The sequence below is a fragment of the Sarcophilus harrisii genome, chromosome 3 (assembly GCF_902635505.1).
Source record: "Sarcophilus harrisii chromosome 3, mSarHar1.11, whole genome shotgun sequence".
Classification (NCBI taxonomy): domain Eukaryota; kingdom Metazoa; phylum Chordata; class Mammalia; order Dasyuromorphia; family Dasyuridae; genus Sarcophilus; species Sarcophilus harrisii.
Genome location: NC_045428.1, coordinates 425,099,886 through 425,113,473, shown reverse-complemented (window position 1 = coordinate 425,113,473; position 13,588 = coordinate 425,099,886).

Here is a 13,588-nt window from a genome sequence, read left to right as displayed (position 1 = left end):
GAGTGTGAAACACAATACAGCATTCTCACTCTCTGTTGCTATTTGCTTGCATTTTGTTTTCTCTCAGTTTTTCTTTTTCTTTCTTCTTGATCTGACTTTTCTTATGCAGCAAGATAACTGTATAAATATGTATATATACATATATATGTTGGATTTAACATGTATTCCAACATATTTAAAATGTATTAGACTACCTGTCAGCTAGGGGAGGGGATGGAGGGAAGGAGAGGAAAATTTGGAACAAAAGGTTTTGCAAGGATCAATGTTGGAAAAATCACCCATTCATATGCTTTGTAAATAAAAAAAATAATAAATAAATTTTTCAAAAATGCTATAATCCATGACAATTCCAAAAGACCTATTATTAAAAAATGCTATATACCTCCAAAGAGAACTGATAAATTCTGAGTACCGGTTGTAGCATCCTTTTTTCATTTCATTTTTCTTGTCTTTTTTTTCAATGTTTCTAATATAGAAATTTATTTTTCATGATTTCACATATAAAAGTCATATCCTATTTCCTGTCTTTTTCTTTTTTTCTTTCCTAAGGCAATTGGGGTTAAATGATTTGCCCAGGGTCACAGCCAGGAAGTATTAAGTGTCTAAGATCATATTTGAACTCAGATCCTCCTGACTTCAGGGCTGGTGCTCTATCCATTACACCAACTAGCTGCCCCCTGCTTGTCTTTTTCAATGGATGGGGGATCCGCAGGAGAGAAAGAATTCAGAATTCAAAATATTAAAAAAATTATTAAAAAAAAGAATGTAAGCTCCATGGAAGCAAATGTAAATACATTCTTTGTATTTGTATGTCCATTGTTGAGACACAGTAAGTACTTAATACATGTTTATTAATTGATTGTTGATTAATCTCACATTCTTGTTGAGCAGAGTTGCTGAAATAATTTTAAAACATGCCATATTGAATTCCTTTCCTTAGGACGTAGTAATAACAATAAACTTGGATTTGCATCCTGGCTCTTTTCGTTCAGTTTCTCAGTGGTGTCCAGTATTCTATTCAGTAAGCAACTTAGCTCCTCCTATTCCTTATTATTTTGGTGCCTTCAGGTGAATCACAGACTATCTTGGATCCTCAATAGCTTCACCTGTAAAATGAGAAGGATGGAAGAGGTGATCTTTAATGTCCTTTCAAGTCTTAACATTCTGTCATTCTTTAAGTCCCCACGGTATTTTTCCCCTTAATATTTTTCAGACATTCCTATGTATGAGTTAGGAACAGAGTCCATGGATTCTTCTAGAAAACACGATTCCAGGAAAATGATTTTGCTTTAGACAGAATAACTTTCCAATTTTTGTACAGCTCTTTTTGCCCTTCCTTTTTTCTTATTTTAGAAACAGAAACAGGCTATAAGACTACAGAGAAATGTGGAAGCTGCCTTATTTCAACATCACTTTTGAGGTTGCCAGTCAGTTAACTATTTATGAATTTCAACCTTGTGATGGCATTTAACCTTCCCTGAAGTTCTCCATCCAAGATGCTTCTTAGAGTAGAGAGAGAAGAGACCTCAAAGATAATCAAGTGCAACTCTTTCATTGCACAAATAAAGAAACTGAGTTTAATTAAAAATTAAACATGCAATAAACAATCTAGAGCAGGAATATCACCTATTTACCCTTATTTCCTGTAGGTGTTAACTTTTCCCATTGTTCCATGCTTTTCATTTCACGGTAGTGATCTGGAATAGTCAAAATCTCTATCAATGGAACAAGAAGTTTGCAAGGTTCTTCTTCCTGGAAAGGCTTCTCACATAGATCTATATAGAAAGGCCCATGTGTCTGTCAATTGAGGACAAGCTTAGCAAAGGTCAAAGATGCTCTGTTACCCATTGGTGGGTCATTAGGTAATGATTCTTTTTTGGTCCCAGCAGCTCACAATTACTACCTTGTATTTACCAGCCTGGGTGGAAGGAAAACATACTGATAAAATCTCAGTCCTTGAAGTTTTGAAGACATTGCAGTAATGTTAGCATTCAGATCAAGGAACACCGTTATAACTTCTATGAGAGCCCCATTTCCCATTCTACTTTTACTTTCCAATCTTTAATATCTTCTTTATATCAAGTAAATCTTTTTCCTATTATCTATAAAAATGCCTGGATCTCTCCCATGGTTACTAAACTTCCATTTGACTCTATCTTTCCCTTAAACTACCAATCTGTATTATTTCTGAATTTCACAGACAAACTCCTAACAGGGTATACCTGTTCTCGATGATTATTTTAAGCCTATATCCCCTCTCATCCGAACTACTGAATTAGCTTCCTAATTGTTCTCTTTGTCCATCCTTTACCCAGCTACAAAACAGATAAAACACATTTTTAACAATGTCACCTCTCACCCCTTCTAAAACAAAATAAAAATATAAATGCCACCGTTTGATATTTAAAGCCCTCCAGAGTCTGGTTCCCTCCAATCTCATTTCTCATTACTACCACTGTAATTGACCTGTCCTCATTTTCTGGAACTACATTTCATATTTCCTGCTTTGGGGTTTTGCACAAATCATTATTTGCATCTAAAATGAGGGTTTTTTTCCTCACAAATATATAATCCATCTCGTGAAATCCTTAATTCTTTTTTTCTTTTGAAAAATATTTTATTCATTTTGAATTTAAATACAAAAAGGCAAAAAACAAAAGAAAGCACATAAACATGTACACAGCAAACATAAAAAGCAGATTCAATTTTAAAACATGAATTTTCATTTCATACTAATCTATTTTAAAACTTTTTAATAAATATTACACATTGTTTTCAAAGCTACCCTGCTTTTTTGTGCTTCCTTCCAAGTTTTCAGAAGGTTCTCTGCTATGCACTTTTTTTCTCTCTTCTTTTCTATCCTACTCTAGGGAAGGCTATCTATCATTAGACACAAGTGTGTGTGTGTGTGTGTGTGTGTGTGTGTGTGTGTTTAACTCCTTTCAAATCACAACTCATGGACCAGCTTTTAAATGAAGTTTCTGTCAATACCTTCATCCCTAACCCCAAGTTATTAATCCTCTCTGCTTCTTGAAATGACCTTTTTTTTTAACCTTATATTCACTTCCTATTTTCTTACTGATAGGCATATTCTATTCCTCTCAAAATAGGTAAGTTACTTAAATTGAGGGAATGGCAAGAGTTGCTTCATTTTGTCTTTGTAGTCCCATCATTTGCAACAATCCCTTACACATAGAATGAACTTTATACATTGTTGTCAAATGTAAGCCCTGCTACAATCATGTCATTCTCTTTTTTTCTCCTATTCCCATTTATTCTTCAAATCAGATCCAAACTATAGTGATAAACTAGAAAAACAAAGTTGGCTTGGGGGATCAGAGCACTCCAACTCTGGTAAGATCTGTGTGACATTAGACAAATTCCTTGACTCCTCTGGGCCCCAATTTCTTCATCTCTAAAATAGGGGTAGAGGTGGGATTATTGGGAATAGTGAACCTCTGAAGTCCACAACTCAGTTACCCTATGGCTTTGAACTAAAAGAAATGTTCTCCCCAAACTTGTTTCACCTCTGATATCTCACTTCCTGTTACTGTTAGTGAGTCAGCCAAAATCAAATCTCATGAGCAACAACAGGAACACCTTCAGCCTTTACATAACACAGAGCTCACTTCATTTCATGAAAACATGAAAAAATTAGAGGTAACAGTTAATTTAACTGTATTGTCAGCCATCAGCATATTCGCTAACCAACTTCCGCCCCTATTAACCCCTCTACCTAAGCCAGATAAGCTTATTCTTTATTTCCTTTCTCTTTCTGGCTTCTATATCTTTGAGAAAGACATCTCTCAAATTTAGAATGCCTCCAAAAAGTTGCAGACTATTATTTCTAGGAGGGATACATACTCCCCAAAGGAGATCAGAATTGATTTGTTGAGTAAGTGGTTTTCAGAAAGTTAGTTTTTTTCAGTGCCTCAACTCTGCTTTTTTGGGGTAGTGCCAATTCATTATCAAGGAATGTGTAAATTTACCCAATTAAAATCAATTTTGAACCCATCTTTACTAACAAATCCTTCTTCCTTCCTGCCCACTGTTATGTAGTTTTGGGATAATGGAATTGGCTCTCCAGGGAAGCTGACAAATACATGTAGATACCATATGGACCTGCTGTTCAGTTGTTTTTCAATTGTGTCCAACTTTTTGTGATGTCACTTGGGATTTTCTTGGCAAAAATATGAGAGCTCTTTGCCATTTCCTTCTCCAGCTCATTTTACAAATGAAGAAGACTGAATCAAAGAGGGTTATATGACTTACCTAAAGTTACCAAACTAGGAATAATCTGAGACCAGATTTGAACTCAGAAAGATGACACTTCTTGTCTTCAAATGGACTACCTAGCTGCCCTCCTAGCTTAGTGTTGATAAACAAATAAATAGTATATAATAACAAGAGATCAATATATAATAATAAAATACATAGAGGCAGCATGGTATAGTAGATATAAAGAACTTAGACATGTTCATCAGAACATGATGGGCCTGGGCTAAAGAAATGACCTGGGCTAAAATTTCACACTCTAACTTAGTTAACCTCTCCATACCTTACAACCTAACCTCTTTCCCCCATTTAGCAAATAAGGACACTGAGTTAGATGAAACTTTTACTAAGTGGTTATTATGTTCCAACCACTGTAATAAGAGCTGAAGATATAAATACAAGAAGGGAAGACAATTCCTAAATTCAACAACAATAATAATAGCTAACCTTTAAGATTTGCATAGCAAATCTTACAAATGTTATTTCTTTTCAGCCTCCCAACAATTTTATGAGATAGATACTATCATTATCCCTACTTTACAGATGAGGAAGCTAAGGCAGAAAGAGGTTGCCCAGGGCCATACACTTAATAGCTGAGACCAGAATTGGACTCTAATCTTGCTAATTCCAATTTCAACATTCAAGTCACTATGTAACCTAGATGAATTTCTCAGACACTCAGACAATAAGGATGGTATAACCAGTACAGAAATAATTATGTGTTTTCACAATATCTTTGTCCCATGTTAACCTTGTAGAACTGACATTTATATATTCTTTCAAATAGTAGAAAAATTTTGAGGACAAAGCCCATTTACTCTATTGGATAAATTCTAGGACAAATTTCTGCAACACTTGCTACCTAGTTGTACTTCAAGAAGCTTACATTTGCATGAGGGGAAAAACAGACATAAAGGGAATATTAAAGGAATGTGGGTTCTTTCCAGCAGTAAATTTATTATTGTATGATACCAAGTGGCTATGAGCCCATTGTTCTCCACAACACTGGATGCCCTCAATCAGTTCAGAAGATGCTTCAAACCTAAGAGCCTAGGAAATGCACAGTATGACTTTGTTTAATTGTCTGCCATCTTTGATAAGCTATTAATTCTACTAGTCAGAGTTAAAGGGAACTCTGATGTGATGATCACTGACTTTTGTGAAACAAGATCTGGCCTTTGTCTGATGGAGATTGCTCCCCTTGAATGGGCAAAAGCATATAAACAACTCAGTTTTCACAGGAAGAGAAATTCATGCCTCTAGGAAGGCTGATTATTAGATAAAGAAACAGAAATTCTAGAATTAGGATCAGTCCAGACTGTGGAATTCAGGATCTAGTGTAAACAAAACATCATCAGGGGTCTTTGGCCCAGTCTCTGCTGTTTAGTCACTGGCTCACCTCCCTGTCTTTGGTTTCTGGTAGGACATCATTGAGCCTATCGGATGAGCCTATTAGCTCCAGTACTCATCAAGAAAAAGTCAGACAACACCATTCTCTCTTGTACCTGGTTAGACTCTCAACCAGAGCAAGACACCCTACTACCAAAGCTTTGTCAAGTCGCTTTCTCTGATCTTTTTATTTTATTTTAATTTTCTCTTTTTTTTCCTCCATGCTTATCCACTCACTGAGAAGGCAAGAAATATGATAACCATTATATATATGATGTCATGCAAAGCATATTTTTTAATTAGCTGTGTGCAAAAAAAAGAAAAACAAAAAATCAAAAAAAGAAAGGAAGGAAGAAAGGAGGGAAGGAAGAAAGGAAGGAAGGAGAAAAGGAAGAAAGGAAGGAGGGAAAGAAGGAAGGAAGGAAGGAAAGAAAGGACGGAAGGAAAGAAGAGAAGAGAGGAAGGAAGGAAGAGGAGAGAGGAAGAAAGGAAGGAGGGAGGAAGAGAGGAAAAAATATACTTCAATCTGCACTTTGAGTTCTATTCTCCATAAGTAGACAGCATTTTACAGTTTGAGTACTTGTGCTGGATCATTGTATTGATCAGGATTACTAAACCTTTTCTAGTTGATTATCTTCACAATACTGCTGTTACTAAATATATTGTTCTCCTGGTTTTGCTCATTTCACTTTATTCCAGCTCATAGAAATCTTCCCATCTTTTTTTGATCCTTAGCACAACTCCACTAATCTGTCCAGCAGGGGAAAAGGTAAGTTATAAAGTAAGAAGCTTTAAAAAAGAAAAGAAACAACCATATATGACTGTAATACATAATATTATATAAGTACATTTAGAGAGTGAATTAATTTTAAAATGTGTGAGATGAAGTCTAAGTGGGATTTTCATTATTAGGGAGATCATGGGTAGATTTTCTAGTGGCATGGCATTTGAGTTGTATTTTAAAGTATGAATAAAAACTCAATAGGAGAAGAAAACAAAGGAAGGCATTCTATATTTAGGGAACACTCAAGCAAAGACATAGAAATATGTAATACAGTATTTATAGAGCAGTTGGCTACATCATAAAGACTACAAACAAGAAATAGAAGGCAAAAATTTAATCCAATTAAACAATTAAGTTCCTTCTATGTGCCAGACATTGTACTAGGTAATGGGGATACCAAAACAAAAATGAAATAGTGCCTCCCTCAAAGAACTTGCCTTCTGGGGAAATGCAATTTGTATAGAAGTGAGTAAAGTAACACAAAGTAATTCCAGAAGAGTGTCTATAAGTAAGGAGATCAGAAAAAATATATATATTTGGGAAGGTAAGATGGTACCATATTATAGAGGGCCTTGAAGATGAATTTTACTTATAGGCCAAAGTATTTTGCACAAATTAGTTTTTTCATGCATTTAAAATTATATTTAATGCACTTGAGATTTTTGAGCAGATAAGTGATTCAGAAAGTGGAAGGAGTGCCAAGTGGAATTCTTTAACAGGTTTAGACTATTCCTGTAGACATAGGGGCATTGTGCCTATGGGCAGTAACATAACATAAAATTCTCCACAAGAATCAGAAAGAGGTCAACTCTCATTCCACAGAATTCATTGATCATCATAATAGAACTACCTTTGAGTCTGACTAGCAGAGTCAAGAACTTGTTAAATATAAGTTCTAAGACACATTTTCAAGCAGTTACGACCTCAAGGGACTTCTTAAAGCTTTATAAATCTGTTTTGACTTTTTTTCTTTCTATTTGTTTGTTCAAAGATAATTCACATACCAAAGAAGTTCAGAGTTACTTATGAATCATTTTGTTAAGTCATTTCTTGCTAAAGTCACTTTAGTCTAAAATGTATCTGACTCAGTACTTGTGAGATGCTTGGTTTTTTTTTTTTTTTTCCACTTTGACATTCTAAACGCATTTTTTACAGGTTTTTGGGGGAACAAAATATACTCATCAATGGATGGTTCATTTTTGCTTCTAAGAGAATATTAAACATATTTTATATTTTTATCTTCCTTCCCAAAATATATTTTAAAATTAGTTCACTGAAGGTAGTATGCCAGGAACGACCCATCAAAAGTGTTCTAGTCACAGCCTGACTTGCTATCTAAAATAACCAGGCAGATCATTCTAAAATTGCCTAGCACTCAGCTGGCGCCCACAACTCAATCCACACATGTTCAGTGGGGGTGGGGGTGAGAGTTGTAATTCTAATGTCACACTTCTAATGTCACACTTTCAAGGACAACATGAACCTTGCCATCAGGATTATAGATTTAGTGCAGGATGAAGAATCAGAAGCCATCTAACATATCCCTATCATTTTAACTTTAAAAAAGCCATCTAATCCACCCCCCCATTGTTTTAGCTTAAAAAGACAGAGGTCTCCCATTGCTTCCTTGGCCATCTCCAGTTATCCTGATCTATATCTTGCCATTGCACCCAGCAGGCTCCAGAAGAGAAAATGAGGCTGGTGTCCTTGCATAGCCCTCCCTTACTGAAATCCACTTCGCTTCCATGTCAGCATCACTTCCCTGAACTCATGGTAATCTTTGAAAAAGAAGAACAAACAACAACTATTGAAGAATAGAGGGGCAGAAACATTAAGTGATTTGTCTAGGGTCACATGATCTGTGATTTTGGAACCCAGGTCCTCTGATTCCAAATGTAGCAGACTTTCCACTTTACTACATTGTCTCTTTCCATGGACACAAAACTGATGTGGTGATTATGAGGATCAGTTAATAAACATGCATTAAGCAACTACTGTGTATTAGATATTATACTATTGCGTGAAATGGGAAACTGAGGACTTCTCAGAATAATAACTTTGAGTAATTCAATTCTCAGGACCAAGGATCTGTTAATCATTAAGGAAGAAGAGCAAAAGACTTGCTCTTCCAGCAGAAAAGCTCTAAGAGATATCTCCTTGATCTTTAACTCAACTGCTTAGAAAAGAACATAATTATTCAATGACCTGGTGATATTCAAGAAGTCTCCAAACTGACTATCTCCATTTGTTGATTGAGAAAACCTGAAGAGGCAGCTAGGTGGCCCAGTGGATAGAGCACCAGTCCTGAAGTCAGGAGGACCTGGGTTCAAATTTGATCTCAAACACTTAACACTTCCCAGTTGTGTGACCTTGGGCAAGTCACTTAACCCCAATTGCCTCAGCAGAAAATAAATAAATAAACATTTACAGAGAAAGCCTGAAGTAAACTAAAGGGACTTAGTTATTTTAGGAACCTTTAACCCTTCTGGCTTAATCGATTATTTACCTCTAAATAAATCTCCTTATCGTGAGGGATTATGTGGTTTCTCATAAAATCATTAACTAAGGTAGATTGAACCTATAACCTAAATTTTAGTTTATGAAGGTCTGATGGGTTTGGGAAAAATTAAATTCTTTGTACAAATATTACAATAGAGCACTCATATCAGCTTAAGCAAGCATTTGCAATCATTGTAACAAGCTGACCACAGTAAAGTTAGGCAAACACACTTGCAATAAGTCAACTATATTGGCTTGACTAGACTTTAGCAAACCTTTGCTACTTCCACCTAAACAGGCAGTGAAAATTAACCAGATTAGGGAGGAGGTTATGGGTTCCTGTGGTTTTTGATTATTTAAATCATCTCTTAGCCTTTGTAAAACCAGCCTCCTTTCTCTGAGACCCCAGTGAGCAGACTGCCCACTTCTCATGAGATTCTAATAAAGTTTCTGATCTTTACTTTGAGAAATCTCTCAGTAATCATTTTAAGTTAGCGGTTGCCAGGTAGCCATCCCACACATTATGATATAAATATGAATAGGATATATAGGGTCTCTGTCCTCAAAGAGAGTCACAATTATATTGGGAAGACAATACATATAAACTTGAAAAGATGAATGACAATACAAGCTAGCAATGATAAATGTTTTCTGAGTACCACAGATTACAAGAACTAAATATGATTAGAGAATGGTACTATTTCAGTGTTGGAAGGAACTTCAGGAGCTACCTAGTCCAGAATCTTCTAACTGAAAATGGCATCATAATCCTCTCTACAACATGCTTGGCAAATGACTAAGTGGCTTCTGCTTAAATGTCTTGTAAAGGCATCTCTGGGCAGTTCATTCCACTTCCAGAGAACTCTAATTATTAGACAGTTTTCCTAACATTAAGATTAAATCTGTTTCTTTATACATTTCTATTCATTGTTTCTAGTTCCAGCCTCTGAGGCCAAGCAGAAAAAAAAAATCAAATCCTCTGCCAATGACAGACTTCAAATATTTGAAGATAGTTATTATTCCTTCCTAAGACTCTTCTCCAATCCCAACATCCTCAGTTCTTTCGATCAATTTTTCATGTGACTTGTTTCTTAGTCCTTTTATTTTACCTGTTATTCCCTCCTAAATATGCTTTAGTTTGTTTATATCAGTGCTGAAATAAGCAATTCATAACAGAACACAATTCAAGTATAATTTGACCAGAATTGAGTATATCAGAACTTTTGCTTTCCTTGTTCTGAAAACTCTGCCCCTTTAGTACAGTCTAGAATAGCATCAGCTTTTTGAATAGCAATTTCATAATACTGTTTCCATATTGAATTTTCAGTCTAGTAAAATCCCTAGTCTTTAGGAACTGATGACTACCTATGTCTTCTCTTTGTCATGTATTTGGGAAATTATTTTTTTAGGCCAACTGCAAAACTGTACATTTATCCCTACTTAATTTCAGCTCCTTCTATTTGGTCCATTTTTCTTCTCTGCCAAGATCTTTTTTGGTTCCTGACTCATTCATGCAATAGGGTTGCTGTCCCTCTAATCTTGTCATTTAATTTGCAAACTTGGCAATCACATATGATCTAGCTCCACTAGCTAGCAAACCATTAGCAAAATTTTGAATAGAATGTGCTCAAAAACTAATTCCTTTAAGAGAAGGGAGATTTCTCTGTGGGCTTGACCAAGTCAGAGAAGACTTCGAGAGTTGACCTAAGTGTCCTCTAAGAACCCTTCCAAATCTGAGATTCTCTGAAAAAGCAGGATCTGAGTTAGGCTTTGAAGAAAATAGTTCAGGCAAGGAGTCTGATGTGAACAAAAGTGCATCAGTGGTAGAAAAGTACAAAGCACATGTAGGAGACAGTCAAAATAATGTAGCTACCATGAAGTATTCATGTACAGTGATAGTGAGAGATAAAGTTAGGAAAAAAGATTATGGTGGACCTTGGAATTTAGAATTTGGCAAAAGAATCACTTTAGAGCTCGAAAAGGCTGTAAGGATCATCTTATTCAATCTCTTTATTTAAAAAATGAGAAACCTGAAATGCAGAGGTTTTCCTCTGGTCAAATGACTAATAAGTGGCAGACCCAAACTGAGAACTCAGGGCTTCTGCCTCCTAGTTCCTCACCGTTTCCATTACATCACTGGATATTAAAACCCTCTTAAAAGATTAAAATACTTTAGGAGAATAACCTATATAAAGGTAGCATGCTATCATCATTAAGTTACTCCACTTCCAGAGCTCAAGCAACAGAAACACAGTCCTTATAAATAATAAGGTTTGTAGATAACACACAACTGACTGATGGCACACACATTCAAAAAAGGAATCAAAGATATTTTCTTCAAATTAAGTGGAGGGCAGCTAGATGGCAGATTAGATAGAGTACCAGCCCTGGACTTAGGAGGACCTGAGTTCAAATTCAGCTTCAGACATTTGGTATATTACCTGAAAAAGTCACTTAATCCCGAATATCAAAAAATACAAAAATAAATTAAATGGACAATTATTAAGCATTTATTATGTTTAAGGAATTGTGCTAGAACTAAAGATACAAAGACAAAAATTATATTTTCTTCCCTAAAGGAATTTACATTTTATGTTTGCCAATCAAGCTTCTCTAGCACCTGATATTCTTATATCTATCTCCTGGTCTTTTAAAGGCAAAACAGCCAATTCAATAGATCCAGGAAAATCAGCCCCATTCCCAAGAATAGGTGAGGTTTGATTGACAACAGCAAATAGAAATAGTACTGTGAAAACTTAGTCAATTGGACTAATAAAGGTAGTAGATCCAGACACCTTTTGAAGATACAATCATTAGTAAATTAAATAAGTCTACACATGAGTTGGTAGAATTAAAGTCATGAACTGGAGTCAGGGACAGCATTTATGGCTTCATCCAATATTTTAGATAGTTCTATTTATTCCTTTTTCTCATTCTGGGGAAAGAGTTACAGTGCAAAACAAACCCATAGGAAAAACCTCAAAATCTGCATGTGTTTAGTTTAGGTTTTCCATTAACACTGCTGTAGTCTCAAAGAATGTGTCAGTGTTATTAATATAATTATATAATGTATTAATTATAATTACAAATAATTAATATATTGTTTATAATATATCATTATTATAATATATAAATTACATTAATATATAATTCATGAATTGTTCTTTCATCTAAAGGTTTTCTTTTCTCTCTATTGTATATTTTGAACTAAAGCAAAGAAAATCCAAAAATCCTTCCCCAGAAATATGTGCACATTCTAAATGTAGGATTTTGACAAGTCACCTAAGACCCAGTTCACCCCAACAAGGAACTTTTGCTCTGAACTCATATAGATCTAGGCGAATCTTGGGGAAAACCTGACTGCAGTGAAAAACTGACTGAAGTTCAACTTTTCTCTTCTCTTTGACCTGTTATGCCCCAGGAAGAAGAACAAAGGCTTAAGAAGCAGTCATATACTTAAAGGATTAACAGAGAGGGTTCCAAATAGAAAGGAAACACAATATACAACATAAATATGAGGCACAGGATAGCTATTTATTTTTTCAACTCCAAATGAAATGCTTAAAACCCCCCAAATTCAGAAATTTGCATTAGGAAATACTTAAAACAAAACATCATGATCATTATATTCTTCCAAAAGGTAAAAGCACTTTATTGGACTGTTCATTTCCCTTTCACTTTATATCTGCACTGAGTTACTAGGTCTAGTCTTTCCAGACCTTAGGCCTTTCAGTTACAGCATCCTTATAGTTGAGATAGTTTCTCCTCCAAAATTCAGAATAGTTGCAGGAATCATCTGATGAGTAGCTGTCACCAACTCAGACCAATAAACAGCTGCTAAACTCAGGAGTTACCCACAAAAATTGGAAATAACAATTTCATTGGTTTACTGCTTGCTGGTGGCAGACCTATGTTTAGGAAAGAAACAGAGGTTGATAGAAGATGGCAGCTAGGGACTCAGGTCATGTAGACTAATGTGCTGATCTCCATTGCCATACACTTTTGCTATATCAGTGCTGCTCAGAAGCACAGGGTAGGGACAGAAATTACCTCACCTCCTAACTCACACCCCAATTGCTGTAAGTCTAAGGGAGATGAAATCTGGAAGATTCCTAAAAGAAAAAGAATAAGATCTATTTCTCTTGAGTCTCTCAGCAAGTGGCTCTTCATACTAGCCAATTATCTTTGATGCAACACTCCAGTAATGGGCACCATGTGAATCAATTAGGAGCTGCATACATTATTTAGCAATGAGCAGAAGACATCTCACCAAAGTTGCCACAGAATATACCTGGCTTCTTGACTAATATTCCAGTAAAGGTCTCCTACACATGGCAAAGATATGTCATTCTCCAGTTATAAAGAAGAAAAGGAAAGAAAGAGAAAGAGAAAAAATAAATAAAAAAAGAACTTATTTCCCCTGCTTACCTAATAAACTCTCAATTCTTTAACTCAACACTTGAGGTCCTCAAAAATTTAGTCCCTATTTATTACTCCAGTCTTCTCTCTTTCACTACTTTATATGAACCTACCTCTACTTTAATTAAACTCACCTCTTCTCTTTTCTTTGAACATGTCCATGACTAGTCTATTTTTCAGCCTTTGCTCATAGTTAGCCCTGTTTGCAATGTTGTCCATTCT